Source organism: Lacerta agilis, chromosome 11 (genome assembly GCF_009819535.1).
Source record: "Lacerta agilis isolate rLacAgi1 chromosome 11, rLacAgi1.pri, whole genome shotgun sequence".
NCBI classification, from domain to species: Eukaryota; Metazoa; Chordata; class Lepidosauria; order Squamata; family Lacertidae; genus Lacerta; species Lacerta agilis.
The window spans coordinates 45109730-45126874 of NC_046322.1; the positions used below are offsets into that span (position 1 = coordinate 45109730).

Below are 17145 nucleotides of genomic sequence, written 5' to 3' on the forward strand. Positions count from 1 at the left end.
TGCAGGTTAACAATATTTCTGTCAAGAGGACATGTGGCAGGAACACTTTTCTCAGCAAATACTTCCTCCCTCACGCCACCCTACCCGCCAAAAATGGATCAGATGTTATTTGTTAATGATAGGTCACATGCTAAGTCATATTCAGTTTCTTGCTCATGTTTTCCTTCTGTGAAACAATAATCCTGTTGACAGCAATAGGAATTATTGCAGATGTTATTGGGTCAGGTGTTGAAACACTTGAAGAATTCTTTGAAAAGATTGAAAACTTCCCAGAAACAAAATATTAGCATTCACAGACTCACGGACTCTCTATCACTGCCCCTTGTTTATGTTTGGTTGAATGGCTATTATTGGGAAAGATCATCTGATGTTTAGAAATGGTTGCAGAGTCAATAATACTTACTTTAAGTATCAAGGTTATGAGGCAAAGGTGATTGATCAATCAGTGAAGTGTTCCTGCAGCAAGCCTTTTGTTTAGAAACGTGCTTGCAATTTTTGATGAATTATACAGAGCATCCTAGGAATTGGTTATACACAGCTTTGCCACCATTAAGGCTGATACAGCCCAAAGGTTTAACTTGAAAAGCAGTTGAAGAAGGTTAGCATTGGTCTGCTCTTGGAAAGTAAAAGTTTAGTCATTTCATTAGCTTGAATTCTAACTTGTGTGAGCACATGGACTTTTGCATTTCTCCCTTTCATGCAACTGACACCTGCTGAAATTCTCTTTTTTGCACAACTATTCAAGGTACAGCAGCCCTTTCTTCTTTTTCATCTGGCCCAGAATGGGGAGTGATCAGACACCAACACACCCCTTTCTGCTAATGGATGTACAGTCCACTTCTGCAATAGGGCACCTATACATCCAAGCCATTACAGTTGCAGTCTTTAATAATAATTTAGAAAATATTAAACCGAAACAGTGATTCCTCTGTTATCTGTTCTTTGCGACCTTGGTCCAACTATTAATCCAAACAATGATACAATGATAACCAGGCCACAATCAGGCTAAGTCAAAGCACTGTTAAGACCAGTTGATTTCAATGTCGTGGGGAGGAGAGATGAGCACTTGCTTACTGTAAGAATGTTTAGAACACAGACCAGCCAAAAGCATTTGCATTCAAAATGCTTAGTGCAAAGGAAAGTTACATTTTATGGAGGTGAAATGTTTCGGCTGACTACTGTACTTATTAGTTTATACAGTCGCACCTTGGATCCTGAATGCCTTGTGAGTGTTCCGGTTTGTGAACGTTCTTTGAGACATGAACGTCTGACGGGGCTTCCGCTGCTTCTGATTGGCTGCAGGAGCTTCCTGGAGCCAATCAGAAGTCACACTTTGGTTTCTGAACGTTTTGGAAGTCGAACGGACTTCTGGAACGGATTCTGTTCCGAGGTACGACTGTACCTAATTATGGTTTAATCTTCAGCAGCTAAAGCAAGTCATGCATGCTTTTGTAGAGGAGACCAAGTTGTTCACCCAACCTGCCACTAAAAACTTGCTTAGGTTTGCAGAATTGCAGGCACTACCTAAGAGTACGGTAAGTCCTATTCAGCCAGGCTTACATCTAAGTAGACATGCATAGGATTTCATTTTTAAACTCTTAGGATCAAATGCACATAGCTGTGTCAATGAATTAATTTGGGAATGAAAACAAAAACAAAACCCAACAACTCTTGGAGAGATCATGTTCTAGGGCTATTGCTAGTTCAGTGATCTGCCTGTTCTTGTCAATGTTTGTGTGTAACTTGCTGTGGCATTTCAAGTGCTGAGGGTGACTCTGAGTGCAACAGCACTGATTGCTCGCTGCTGTGGTGGCAGAAAATCTTTTTGTAAGATCCCAAAATCTAGTTGAAGGCGCAAGAGCATTCACATTAGAATTCTAGGGTCTAAGCCTCATTGTAGGAGATGCTTTGCCAGTACAATATCTCATAGGTTCAGGATGTAATTTTTTTAAAAAAGAATGTTAAAGGGTGCCAGGAAACCATGTACAGTGGTACTTTGGTTCTCAAACACCTTGGTACTCAACTTGGAACCCAAACACTGCAAACACGGAAGTAAGTGTTCCAGTTTGCAAACGTTTTGTGGAAGCCGAATGTGCTCTGTTTTGAGTGTTACGCTTCTGATTTGATTGCCAGACTTCCGTTTTGAGTCCCAGACTTCCATTTTGAGTGTTACCCTGAGGTCTGCCTGTTTTTGCTATTTATTTTGTGTTTTTGTTTTTGTGACTGTGTGGGACCCAGTTCAGCTATTGATTGATTGATTGATTGATTGTGTGACTGCAGTACATTGTTTATTGCTTTCATTTTATGGATCAATGGTCTTGTTAGATAGCAGAATTCATGTTAAATTGCTGTTCTAGGGGTTGTTTTTAAAAGTCTAGAACGTATTAATCCATTTTGCATTATTTTCAATGGGAAAATGTGCCTTGGTTTTGGAATGCTTTGGTTTTGGAATGGACTTCTGGAATGGATTAAGTTTGAGAACCAAGGTACCACTGTAATTATCTCTTAACTATATCAACATTACTGCAACTAAGGCTGTGAATGTAGCTAGGAATGTCAGCAAAGTTCTCCCAAGTCAGCCTTGTCAACTAACTTCGGGGACTCTTAGGTACCATCTCACATATGATGCAAGCATTTAAAATTTAAAATTTCTTCCTGAGTATTTGATTCAGTTGTGAGCTATATATAACATTTTGCATATCGTTTCCCTTCCATCCTATTTTAAACCTGTTGTTAAGGTACCTTTAGCGTTGTTTGTGGTTACGAAGATGACTTCCTGAATGTATTCTTTTTTTACATGTAATATTTTATGGATTTTGTTAAAAAGCAAAAACATAAAAAAGAAGGAAAACAAAGAGTAAAAAATGTAAACTATAAAGTGTTATAGCATAGTTCCAAAGTGATAATAAAGTATCGGTTCATATAAACACTCCTTTTACACATAACATATATATATATATATATATATATATATATATATATATAGTATTTTGTACCTGTGAGTCCCATTATTATTGAGGATAAAAGTCTTAGATGAGATGAGTTCAGATGTGTTCTGTGCTTTCTGATGTTTGTGTCAAAAGCCATTAAAGTTCTGGAGGGAATGAGGCATTCATATAATGTTGCAGTTCTTATATGGAGGAAGCAAAGAGTTACGCTACTCTTTTATTCCTGGATATTAAGGGCAGTAGCAAGCCAAACATAATTCAGAACAATTCAGATTGGGAGGTTATTTTACAGGCTGAATGGGGGAAAACAGGGTCAAAATTACAGACTTTTGAGTCCCACTGATTTTCAGAGAGAGAAATAAATATTTGTGTTTCTTTTTTTTTCTTTTTTTTTGCGTTGAGAGCTTGACTGGACCATGTCAAGAGTTTATAATGAATTTGCAGAACTTTAACTCTAAAATGAAGGTCATTTCCATGGCATCAACCTGTGACTGAGAGAGAAATGCAAGAACATGTTCTTTTAAATGTTTTGAGTTAGAATGAATAAAATTAATGCAGCAACATCTTCTCTGAGATATACAAAAAGATAGTTACTTATGGTTAAGTGCATCATTTAGAGCACATTAAATTTGGGGAGGATGGAATTAGGTTTCTATATATAGAGCCGTGCATTGATTGTAACCTACACTCATTATATATTGGAGTCTTCAATTTTGAGAGCATATTAGAACAGAATTTGCAGTTGCATAATTTAATAGAGAGGCCTCAGTGTCACTGTGATTAAGTGCACAATGGTGTAGCTCATAAAAATTGCAATAACATCTTTATCACAGTGTGTATCAGATAGTGATGGGTGAACTCCACTGGCTTGCTTTAGAATAAACTCAAGGTTCATAAGCAACAATTCAGAAGAAGCTCATATTTTCCAAGAGTTTTCTCCCATATCGTAAGCTTGCCACAAAAATGCACATTACTGCATTGATTTGGGAGACTGCAGTTTGTTTTTGGTATCATGTTCATGATTTTTGCAAAAGTGGAAACTGCAACATCGTGGCTCAGACATTTTCTCAGTTTGTTTGTTTGTGTAAATGATTATGTGCATTGAAAGAGTTAATGTAGTATTGACGTATAAAAGCAGGATTATTATTATCTTTAAAAAACCTTCTGCATGCATTTACACCAGCTGGTTTAGTGCCTTTATGTACAGCAGGGTTGGCTAGCCTGTTGCCTTCTCCAGACAACAACCTACTTCATGTGTGTAATGTTGACAGAAATGCTGGCATGTTTTCATGTACACACAATATAACATTTCGAAAGCTGAAAAATGTCAATAACCGAGGTTTGACAGTATTTCAAATATGGCATACACTATCCTCCTAAGGAATTCAACAACTGGCATTTCCCAAGTCAACACATCATTTTTCCTTCCTCAGTACAATTGCCTGAATGCTTAAGAGAGAACACCTATAAAGAAAAAAAATGTTAACAAACTGGTTTCTCTCAATTTCCACTTTTAAAATTTTTATTTGTGTTCAGGATCTCACTAAGATTGTCCTGTTTGATCAATGGAAATGGCAGGGTGTCATTGCTAGAAAGCAATGCCTTTTCAGCCAATAGTAATGTACAAAGGTGCTTCATTGGTTCATCCACCACGGCTAGCAAGAATCCCAGTCTTACCTGGGAGATTCCTGGTAATTATCTGTGATTTTTCTTCTGTACTTGGCTTTGTTGTTCCCTTCAACTCCTTCAGCAGCAACAAGCTGTCATCGTTCTTGCTTTACTCATTTTTATTTGGTCCTATTGTTCGTCTTGGCTATGGGAGAGGGATTACCAGCTCCAAAACCAGAAGGACAAGCATTAAGAGTGAAGGCAGATCCACACCACACCTTTAAGCATATGCCATACCCCCAACCATTCCCAGGAACTGTGGTTTCATCCTCACAGAGCTGAAGTTCCAAGAAACATACCAGGCTACAGTTCCCATGATGCTCTTGGAGAAGCCATGTGCTTTAAATATGCATCAAATGTGCTTTAAATATATGGTGTGGATCTGCCCTAGGTCACTGGGACTTGTTTGGTGTTAGGTACCTGTGGATGATTAAGAGCAAGGGTTAGCGCCTTGTGATTAATTCGATTGCCTGTTTATTTTATTAAAAAGCAGCAGTGTTGAAGTGTGGGTGTGGAATCCAGATTGGGAATGTAATGTGAGAGGAAGGGGTAAAGGAATGCAATGTGAGAGGAAGATGACTTTAACCTTTTACCCCTTCCATGCACTGCGATCTGGATCAGAGGGCCTGTGGCTGCCATTCATTCCTTCATTGATTTCATTTTATGTAGCCTCTCAGAATTCAAGCTAATGGGAATATATTAAACTGAAAGTATTTGCTCAACTCTGACCTGTAATCTGCAGGGAACCAACCTTTCAACGTGTTTCACTCCCCTTTGTTTTTTGTCTGGAATCCCAAGATCGTTCTGATGATCAAATATGATTGCTGATCTCACTGTTGTCTCTTTTATGAGGCTTCTAGGCTACATTACTCTAGTCTCCTCACATGTACTCAGAACCCTGCTGCCAGAATCACTGACTTCCCTTTTGACTCTGATCATGTAATGTTTCTCTTAAAATACCTGCACTGGTTTTCTGTCCACTCCTGCCTTTACTTCCAAAGCCCTCCCTTCTCATTCCCGATATATCCCTGCCTGGGATCTTCACTCCTTTGGCTCCACCACCCTTAATTATCCAGATCCCTCAAAAGTGTTAAGTTGTGGGTGGACACAGCAAACGACACAGTGATTTCCAAGCAGCTCTTGTTTATTCTCAGGCTGGAACAGAAGTGAGCTGAAGGGCTCAGCAGCCTGCTTATGTAGAACTCAGCTACAATGCAACACTAGCAACTTTCTGTAGTTACCCAATCCCTGAACGTCACTTTTCAATCCTTCATTTGCATGTGCGGACCTGAGTGAAAACTGCAGCAGAATGAACTATATACACACACCCCTAGTGGCCTAGGGTGAGAACTTCAATACATAACACAAAGACTGCCCATTCTCCCTTGCTTGTCCAGAGGCCTATACAGTAAGTGCCTTCCAAGCACACTTCTCTTACTTAATTCAAACCGCTCATAAAAATCTCACCTTTTCCATAGCCTACCTGCAAGTCAACCTGTAAGCACATTGCTTCCCCGCTTCCTGTTGACCTCTACTTCCACTTCCTTCCTCTTTCTGTGTCAGGTTGAAGAATGTAAGATGCTTCTTTACACCGCAAAGCACCAAGCACCATGCATACCGATGATGGCATATAGGCAAACAGATAGATATAATAGCATATAGTTGTGCCACAGTACTTGCGAAATTTTTTGGAGCATTATATTCAGCAATGCCAGCTACCACGGGATCCTGTGGGTGACTCTGTTGCTACTACAAAAAAATGGTTCCGCAGGATATAATTAGCGCCTCGTGTTTGGCCAGTCAGCTCTACTGTCCACTAAACAAAAGAAGTTGAGAGCCGGCATCTGCTTCTCTCCTTAGCATGGATGCTGACACTATCCGGCATCTCCATTTGGAAAGTAACTCACACAGCCTGCATTTTTTGAATACCAAAGTTCCATCAGATGTGAATAATTTTCACATCACTGCCAGCGATGTTGAACTTGAGCCAAATAGCCAGGGACAAAAATCTGCTTGGTTCTAGAAAATGGTACGGTTGGCAAACCATACAGAATATTCCTCATGCCCCATTGTGTCTTACAAAGAAAAAACAAGAAAAAGTAGGACATTTTCCTAGAATGTAATTATTTATTTCAGTGCTGCTCTACTGCTTGAGATCAAGCCATCCATGTTCACTGTCCTTTGCTTTGTAACTGTTTATCATTTATATTTATCCTGAAATTTCTACCTCTCGCTTCTCTTTAAAAGGAGATGTTAAAAAGAAGCTAACAACAACAGACCAAAATATTAGATTGCTGAAGCAATTCATATTGGGATTTAAACATGTCAAGAGTTCACTGATACGACTTCCTCAAGATAAGAAAAGAATGCGCCTTTAATTTTTATTAACCAATTCGTTTGATGCAAAACATTCAGAAACACTGACAAACTGCCTTTTGCTTTTTAATCTGCATGGAAAGGGGGTGGGGTGATCTTAAAGCTATTTGCTTTTTGTGTGCGTGCGCACAACCATTAGATACTGACAACATTTTCATTACTGGAAATGTCTCGAGGCAGCATACATTGTTGATAACGAATTCTTACCAAGCTGCGCTGCTGTGGATATAAAAGCTGCCATGTGTGCTTATTTATTAGAGCATAGGATTGCTTGCCACGCTCATATACTCATTTCCCTGGAGAATGGGAACAGGTTGTTGCATTAATAATAAAAAAAGGAAAGCATAATTGTGTCGTAACAGAAGGTATAGTTGGACACGGGAATGTATCTAGATGTGGCTTCGACAACAAAACAAGGGCATTACATAGCTGTTAACTGGAAGGTAACTGGTTTAACATTATGAAAGTGCAGAGAAGTGCTTCCATTGCAGGGAAACACAGGGAAACTGCTGCTCCCAGTTGCATCACAATGCAATATTGTTGCTACACTCTTGTGAATTCCGATGTCGCACCACCATGTACCTTGTGGTGGATTTGACTGGATGATGAACCATATCAGATTGGGTTAGTGGGCAAAGAAGCCATTTCGCCAAAGGATAAACAGCAACAAATTGTTTAGGGTTTTGTACAAGGGAATAGCCATGATCTGAAAGAACGCAGACATGATCCATTGTGATGAATCCCTAGGTGTTAACATAACTCAAAATTGCCACCTATAGTGTCTTGGATTTCATACTCCTGGTGAGAAAATATTGGAGTTCTGTCTGCATTCCACATTCCTAGCTTAATGCTCCCACTCAAAGTCATCTAGTGAGAACTGGCCGCAGGTCTCTATGTGTGATTGTTGCTTTTTCTCATTTTTCTCCTCCTCCTCCTCCTCCTCCACTTTTTCCAGATAAACTACTTTTTCATACTTTGCCTCATTGGTCTAAGGAGCAATTCCTCACATAAATCCTGTCCACATGCTAAGACTGATAAATATTTGTGGATAATGGATCATCTTTCACACAGATGATAATTAACTTTGTGTTGCTTCCACATCTTTTCATTAGTTTTACACTGTGTATTATCAACAGCATGAATAGCTAACAAAATGACCAGTGAAGCAGTACAAGTCTTATTCAGCACATAATATCAGTCTGAATATGAAAACAAAATTTGCAAGGTACTTCAAGATGGAAAAAAACTAATATTCCTGCTGACAGTTCCAAGAGTTATATTAAATATTTACAAAACTTTTGAATATGAACTTATTTTATTTATTGCATACAAAATAGGTGGGGCCTGCAACTAAATGTTGCAGTGTGGAGTGTTGCCTTTTTCTGGGATATTCCATTCCCTTCCCCTTCCCCTTTCCCTTGATTTTCTGTTTCCTCAGAATGGTCTAGTTCTTCTTCGATGTCCATTGATCATGTTCAGTCCTAATTTTGGGGTTTCCCCAAAGATTTTTTTAAAAATCAGCAAACCCCAAGTCTGCCGATATCTCCATGATATCTTTCTCTCTCATTGAGAGAGTGTTTTTTTTTTAAATTAAGTTCCAAAACTATCACCAAACTGGTTGAATGGCAACAAAATGGCAAATGAATGTCAGTGTACAGTAATTCAGTATTACATTACAATGACACTTGCAACATGTGAAACTTCCACTAGGTTCCATTCCCTTTTATTTCCTTAGGTGAGCATGTTAAACAAGACAGGTGATGAAAATTTTACCATGAAGTTGCATTCCTGACTTCTGTGGTATGTGGCTTCAGTTGTGGCTTGTTGTATTAGGGTATTTCTTTCTTTCTTTATTAAACATGGTTTTGTGTGATTTTTGCAAAGGTTTCTTCTACAATGGAACATGGAAAAGGGAGAAGCTACATTAAAACAGCATCTTGAAACACTAATAGAAATAAAAACTCAATGTACAGTTTGTGTTCATGTAATGAATCAAAGAGATCAGTGCTTGCCTTTCTTGCTTCAGGCAACAGCTGTTATTTATTTCTGGTGAAAATTAGAAAATAGCAGCCACATTCTATTCCAAGTTTATTTAAACTATTGCTGGGGTTGGAGGTGGCAAGAGGAAGCATGTGGCACATTAGATCAGAGCTGTCAACTTTCCTTTTTTGCAATGGGAAATGGCACTGGAATAAGAGAATTTCCCCGCAAAAAAGGGAAAGTTGACATCTATGCATTAGATTTGTGCCAGTGAGCTTGTATTAATGCAATACACTTTTTGTACAGTATCTTACAATCACATGTTGTAAACAAGATTGCAGTTTTCAGATTTGTTTTAATTTTTGATTGATTGCTTAACTTATGGTGGGCTAGAATGCTTGCCTTATGATGAGTCATGATGCATGTGGAAACTGAACTAGGCAAGTTTAACTTGAATGAAAAATTGTGTGCATTGTTTCATACTGGCAAATCGATCTCCTACATACTTGTTGAAAACAAACAGAATTCATCCTTTTCTCAGAGATAAATAAGCCATTGTGGATGAGAGACCCAAAAATGTTGTATTGCCAAATTAGATCATTGATCATGTCAGCATAGCTGTTGTGCATTATTAATATAAGCCAGAAAGTGATCGCTGTTTAATAAATAACTTTTCTATTTTTTTTTTCTTTTAACAAGAAACTTGATCTTTGACTCGAAGCTGTAATTTCCCTGTGTTTATTGCATATAAATGCACCCTATATGTAGAAACAGAAGTATAAACAATGAGGATTTTAGCTACCCATATTTACTCTGGTTATGACTCTGATGCCATCCTGCAACTGGATTAATATTTGTATTTACTAAGTCTGTAATCATGGATTTTTTTTCAGCCTGAACACGCTGGGACTCAGTTCCGGCACTTCTCAGGTGAACACCATTGGCATTCTAAGAGAATGAGGAAGGTGTTCATTGTGAGTTCTGTCACCACTTTTCTAGAAAAATAGCACTGCCTGTAACTATTGCACTAAAAGAATGCAGGTCTGTAGCAAGCAGGTACTCTTGATCCTGCCTTCCTTGTGAATATTTGGGGGATTCTTATGTTGAAGATGGACAAACCTTCTTGGAAGCTCCCCTGAGTTCCCCTTAAAGAGCTTTAAACAGTTAGCACCCGCATATAGATGAGGAACATCCTGAATTAACAAAATACTTAATCACCCCCAGGCTAAGAATGGGGCAGGAATCAGGCAAAAGCAAATCCCTGTGCAGAATTTCCTGATCCCAGTCATCCCAACCAAGGTGTGGCTGGGCTTGGACATCCACTTGGAAATCCACACAGAGAAGTTATGCCTTATTTACTTTTAGTTAAGATCCACCATTTGTAAAGGTCTCTAGGCTTCAATTCTAGTTGTTCTCTCTGTTTCATTTTGAGCTCGGGTATTTAAGCATAATGCAAAATTTAACTCATCAGTAGTATATTCATGGGAATGTGGGTGGCACTGTGGGTTAAACCACAGAGCCTAGGGCTTGCTGATCAGAAGGTAGGCGGTTTGAATCCCTGCGATGGGGTGAGCTCCTGTTGCTCAGTCCCAGCTCCTGCCCACCTAGCAGTTCGAAAGCACGTCAAAGTGCATGTAGATAAATAGGTACCACTCCAGCATTTCCATGCGCTGCTCTGGTTCACCAGAAGTGGCTTAGTCATGCTGGCCACATGACCCGGAAGCTGTACGCCGGCTCCCTCAACCAGTAATGCAAGATGAGCGCCGCAACCCCAGAGTCGGACACGGTCAGGGGTCCCTTTACCTAGTATATTCATAACTTAACCAAACACTTATTCTTTTAACACAAGTACTAATAAATAATAAATGTATTTTTCGCACACAGCTACAAATATTCTATGCAGTTCATGCCAATAACATTCCCCATTAAGAGATGTATTTAACAATAATCTTTCAGGTAGAAGACCCAAGTTATTAATGTTGTGCTTGTTGACAAGCCTTACTATGTAGATAGTATCTGTCTATCCTTTCAACATCCTGAGATCTGTGTGATAGCAGTAGCAAATAATCTGACAGTGGGAACCAAGATGGACTCCTTATTTTGGTAGCATTGCCTGATAAGCAAAACCTGTTTTCAACTGGCTACAATTTCATCACTTCTGTTGGGAGATTGTATTATCTTCTCATATGTTTCTGATAGCTTGATATGTGTACTGCATCACTCATAATAGTCTGAGCCCTATGTTTTGCAAACTGGCAGAAGTAATTGTGCTGATATAAGTATGTGACAGCTAAAGATTGATATGTGTTGTGAGTTTTGTTTTTCGAGTGCATCAAAATGGATGTAAAGCAGAAAAAAAAACCCTCCTGCGAAGCGCTCTAGAAAATCACGCAAACCCATCTACGATAACTGTCTAGCCATAAGCTAAGATGTTGTTCCAACAGTTGTTAGGACTCCTATGTTCTCCTTTGGAAGAGCAAGGCAGGCACAGCTATTCACACAGCTGGAAGTCCTGAGGCTTAGGACTAGGCAAGCAAGGATAAACCTCACCCCCCCCCCATGGTATTCCTCCATAGAGACTGGGGGTGCAAGATTTGTTCATGCTGGCAGTGTCAGCTCTGTATCCTTGAAGATGAAGTTGGAGTTTTTGGAGCCAATTCCCCATCAGACTTCTCTCCAGGCACCTTCCTGGAAGGGGCTAGCTCTTTGACAACAGGGGAAGGTGCCTCAGATACCTAAATGGGTGACATCATTTTGCTTGTTTTATCAGTCGTAGTAGTAGTAGTAGTAGTAGTAGTAGTAGTAGTAGTAGTAATTTATACCCCACCCATTTGTCTGGGTTTCCCCAACCACTCTGGGTGGTTCCCTATAGAATATTAAAAATGTGATAAAAAGCGTGCATGCATATGAAAGCTCATACCAAGAACAAACTTAGTTGGTCTCTAAGGCATGAGTTTGGCCAAACTGCAGGAGGCAGTTGAGGATAGGGGTGCCTGGTGTGCTCTGGTCCATGGGGTCACGAAGATTCGGACACGACTGAACAACAACAAGGTGCTACTGGAAGGAATTTTTTTGTTTGTTTGTTTTGGCTATGGCAGACCAACATGGCTACCTACCTGTAACTTCCCTAAACATGGCTGCCTTCAGATGTCTTCTAAAAGTCAGATAGTTGTCTATTTCCTTGACATCTGATGGGAGGGCATTCCACAGGGCAGGCGCAACTACTGAGAAGGCCCTCTGCCTGGTTCCCTGTGGCCTCACTTCTCGTAGGGAGGGAACCGCCAGAAGGCCCTCGGAGCTGGACCTCAGTGTCCGGGCTGAACGATGGGGGTGGAGACGCTCCTTCAGGTATACTGGGCCGAGGCCCTTTAGGGCTTTAAAGGTCAGCACGAACACTTTGAATTGTGCTCGGAAATGACTCATTGTGAGCTTCATAGTGTAATGAGTCCTGCAAAGAAATATTGGAGGGTGTGGTCAGAAGAGGAGGGGGAGATCTGGGAGTGGGAGGAGTCCAACTGAAAGATACTCGGAGTCCAGTGTGATTTTCATGCTCTTTATTCTGCTCATAGTAGTGAGGGATGCAGTTCCCCCAAAATGTTTGCTTTATATACACTATTTACACAATGGGCCCCACGTGATTGGCTAATTCCGGGATACTCCTGTATGCCAATCGGAATGCGGATTCACTTCCACCTGGAGCTGGATTGGGTGGCTCCTGCAGACCAATCAGACAGCTGCAATCTCAATCCTATTGTTCTGGGACCAGTCAGACTGCTGCAATCTCAATCCTATTGTTCTGGGACCAGTCAGACTGCTGCAATCTCAATCCTATTGTTCTGGGACCAGTCAGACTGCTGCAATCTCAATCCTATTGTTCTAGGACCAATCAGACTGCTGCCTTTTTGGATCCTATTCAACTCAGTACATAACACCAACCCAGGGAACATTCCTAGCGGGCAGGTGAATGGGAATCTGGGACCCCAGGAGAAGCCTGAAGCAGCAGCTTGGGAAATGGAGATCTGGATGGTGAAGAGGAGCCATGTAAGTTGTTAGGAGAACAGTCTGCCCCATTTAACTCCAACAATATTATTCAATGACCCACTTTAAAAACACTAAAGCCTTATATTATCATATTTAACATGATGTGCAATATATCTAATGGATCCCCTCAAGTAGCATCAGATTCTCTGGACTATTGATTTTGGAGGTTTTGGATGGCAATTCATTATTAACTTGTTTATTTGGGGTGGGGTGGGGGAAGTGACAGAAGCAAGTGTGGATAACCTAATGTTCCCACTGTAGAATTATAAACTTCCCAGGAGTTAATTAGCTCTTTTGATTTGGGAAAAAATAAGTTTTGTAATGAAAATCTGTTACAATCATTTTCAGTTAACAGATGAGGAAATATTTCTGAGACTGACAGTAACAGCACAATCCAAAGTCAAGGAATAGGAGACTATTTGGCTGAGCCAGGTGAGGCTAAGGCTGTGTTGGCTGAAGTCCCTTATCTCAGCTCAGCCAAAACTGTCTGAACTGACACTGGGGTAAACCCCCCAAAAGGGGTATTCTGGGGACAGGACAGGATAGGACAGGACAGGGGTAGACTTAAACTTATTCCAAACCTCTTTCAGCTTGGTCATGTGACCTAGCAACCCAGCAGAACTTACACTGGCAAAATGGAAGGGGGTGTGTAAGTCCAGCAGCCCCGCTCCTTCATGGAGTTAAGCCCGTGTAAATTTTGCCAGCCTCCTACAGCTAGGATTGCTCTGCCCATGCCAGATATGGACCTCTAACCAGGGACTCTGAGAACCTTAGTTAATTAAACCATTCTGACTCTCAGATTATTCAGAGTTATGATGGTCATCTTCAAATATCTAAAGGGATGTCACGTGGAAGATGGAGCCAGCTGGAGGGTAGGGCCTGAACCAATGGATTCAAGAAACAAGAAAGGAGGTTCTGTCTGCTAGCGCATTTGCAAAGCTAAGCAAGCTCCGATAAGGTTTCAAATTGGATGGGGAACTGCATGTTGAAATGCTGCATTGCAGGGGGTTGATGACCCATGAGGTGCCTTCTGACTCTACCATTCTATGATTCTATGTCACCTTGTCTGATGAAGCATGTTGGGCTTTTAAAATCACTTGCCCAAAGAAGTGGTAACTTGTGCATTTTCATAGTGGTTGGGAATAATAGAACAGGATTAAATACCAAATATATTCTTCTGTTGTTGTTCAGTTGTTTAGTCGTGTCCGACTCTCCGTTACCCCTTGGACCAGACCATGCCAGGCACTCTTGTCTTCCACTGCCTCCTGCAGTTTGGTCAGACTCATGTTGGTAGCTTTGAGAACACTGTCCAACCATCTCATCCTCTGTCGTCCCCTTCTCCTTGTGCCCTCCATCTTTCCCAACATCAGGGTCTTTTCCAGTGAGTCTTCTCTTCTCATGAGGTGGCCAAAGTATTGGAGCCTCAGCTTCAGGATCTGTCCTTCCAGTGAGTACTCAGGGCTGATTTCCTTCAGAATGGATAGGTTTGATCTTCTTGCAGCCCATGGGACTCTCAAGAGTCTCCTCCAGCACCATAATTCAAAAGCATCAATTCTTCAGCGATCAGCCTTCTTTATGGTCCAGCTCTCACTTCCATACATCACTACTGGAAAAAACATAGCTTTAACTTCTACCACTGTCCTTTTAGGAACTGGTGACCACAGAGTCCAGCCTACAGACCCCTTCATTCAAACTATTCCTGTCTAATTGACATCCTCTCAAGAGCCACTGTTTGCCAGAGTAACCCTGGTTTTCTGAATCCATGTGGAAAGGCAAATTCAAACTGAGCTCCATGCCTGCTGGCTTCCATTGCCTCTCTCTAGGGTTGCACACATTTAGGCAGCCTTTCATTGCAATACAAAAGAGAAAGGCAGTGTTTAGGGAAGCTGGAGACAGAAAGGCTCATATAAACACTGAGATTCCCGAGGAGTGGGATAAATGTGTAATTTGTGCAACATTAGGGTGGTACAAAGCAGCTGCTTAAAAGCTACTTAACTGTGAACATGTCTGCCATTGATTCATTGTAGAACATAGGAAATTGCTGATCCCTCTCCCATATCTTTTGCATAGATTATGTCCTAGGCTTCTGTACCAAGAGGCAATGTTTGTTAAATGTAGTTCTACTTAGCTTTAACTCACTAGAGGAAACCAGTTGTTGTCTACTAGGGGCTAATTACAACATGTATCTATCTTCTAACATAGAATCTGGCACAATGTGGTGGCAGATGGCAGCTAATTTAGGGCAAATGCTTGAAGTGATGCTTTTGCAAGCCCTAAGTGTCTGTAAAGAAATTTTCAGAACTCATTTCCATGAGAAAAGAGCATCTCAAATGCTGATCTCTCAAAAGTTGTTCCAGTGTTTTTTCATGACAGAGAAGTGGGTTGCTCCAACAAAATCTTCTAGGAAATTTAGTTTCTTGACTTAAAAATTGAAAAAGAAGGCTGTAAAAAAAATAATCACCATGACATACATATATAAATACAGCACTTGATAATTGATTTCCAAGGCACTGTTACTTTGGGGAAATCCTTAAAGTTTGAGCCGCTTGATTTTGTTGATACCCTCAGGCCTGGTGTCTGTGGTTTCTGTCAATATAGTCTCCCTGCTGATCTGCCAACAAGATAGCTGTTCTAGGAGGATACAGTGGTTTCATAGCTTGACTTCCTGCTGCTTTTGCTGACCTTACCAAACAAGACAAAATTACAGACTGTGCTGGTGACATCAGAAGGGAAATGGACAAGCTCAGGAACCGTTTCTATGGCAGAAGAGTGGAAAAGAAACACTCAAGCAAATGCACACTTAATGTGATCACTTTTATTAGTAAAATAGAACACGTTATTATGAACTGAATACTGGCAAATTTCGCTCATAACAAACATAACAGTTTCAACACATTTATCGTAGGAAGTCGGAAAAGTGCATCACTATTTGTATGTTGGCTTTGGGCTTGTTAGAAATATAGAGAAAGTGCTGAACCAGAACAAATGAAGTTTATTTTCCAGTAGGCTAGAACAGATTTGTGTCACATATTTTTAAAATAAAGAAAAATAAGTTTGGAGACATGTTGTTGTTGTTCAGTCGTTCAGTCGTGTCCGACTCTTCGTGACCCCATGGACCAGAGCACGCCAGGCACGCCTATCCTTCACTGCCTCCCGCAGTTTGGCCAAACTCATGTTAGTAGCTTCGAGAATACTGTCCAACCATCTCATCCTTTGTCGTCCCCTTCTCCTTGTGCCCTCCATCTTTCCCAACATCAGGGTCTTTTCCAGGGAGTCTTCTCTTCTCATGAGGTGGCCAAAGTACTGGAGCCTCAACTTCAGGATCTGTCCTTCTAGTGAGCACTCAGGGCCGATTTCCTTGAGAATGGATAGGTTTGATCTTCTTGCAGTCCATGGGACTCTCAAGAGTCTCCTCCAGCACCATAATTCAAAAGCATCAATTCTTCGGCGATCAGCCTTCTTGATGGTCCAGCTCTCACTTCCGTACATTACTACTGGGAAAACCATAGCTTTAACTATACGGACCTTTGTTGGCAAGGTGATGTCTTTGCTTTTTAAGATGCTGTCTAGGTTTGTCATTGCTTATTTAGCTTATTTGGAGACATGGAAGCATCTTATTGGGCTGCTTTTCATCTTTGACCTGCAATGCTAGTCTCAGACTAATACTGAAGGGAGAGGAACTGTCATTTACATAACTTACTTTGTAAGGTTTTTGAACAAAAACATATCCACAGAGTCTTGGTTGTACCAAATAATCATTTATGCATTTTAGAGCTAATCTAGTCATGCCTTTCCCCAAACAAGGACAATTTAAAATGACGTTCCTTCCATTGATAATAGCTTATAAGCCAGATAGTCAACCTGGGAACATGAATTTTATACTTTAGAATAATGGCAAGCAATATATGGAATATAAGCAGGTCTTTGAATACATTCAGGCACCCTGTCCACCAAATCTAAATCCTTAAACCTGTTCCTCACTTCCACTGTGTATTCATAAGGGATTTGATTTAGATTGTGTCTTACTGGCCCAGTGGTTTTTCCTACTTTCTTCAGTTTAAGCTGGAATTTTGCTATAAGAAGCTGATGATATGAACCACAGTCAGCTCCAGGTCTTGTTTTTGCTGACCAT

General features: G+C 40.6%; 1 protein-coding gene across 1 annotated transcript in view; it reads left to right on the top strand.

Annotated features, from left to right (window-relative positions):
- PRR16 (proline rich 16) overlaps positions 1 to 17145 on the top strand; it is a 119758-nt gene that overhangs the window by 84968 nt on the left and 17645 nt on the right. The gene's annotated exons all lie outside the window — the stretch shown is intronic.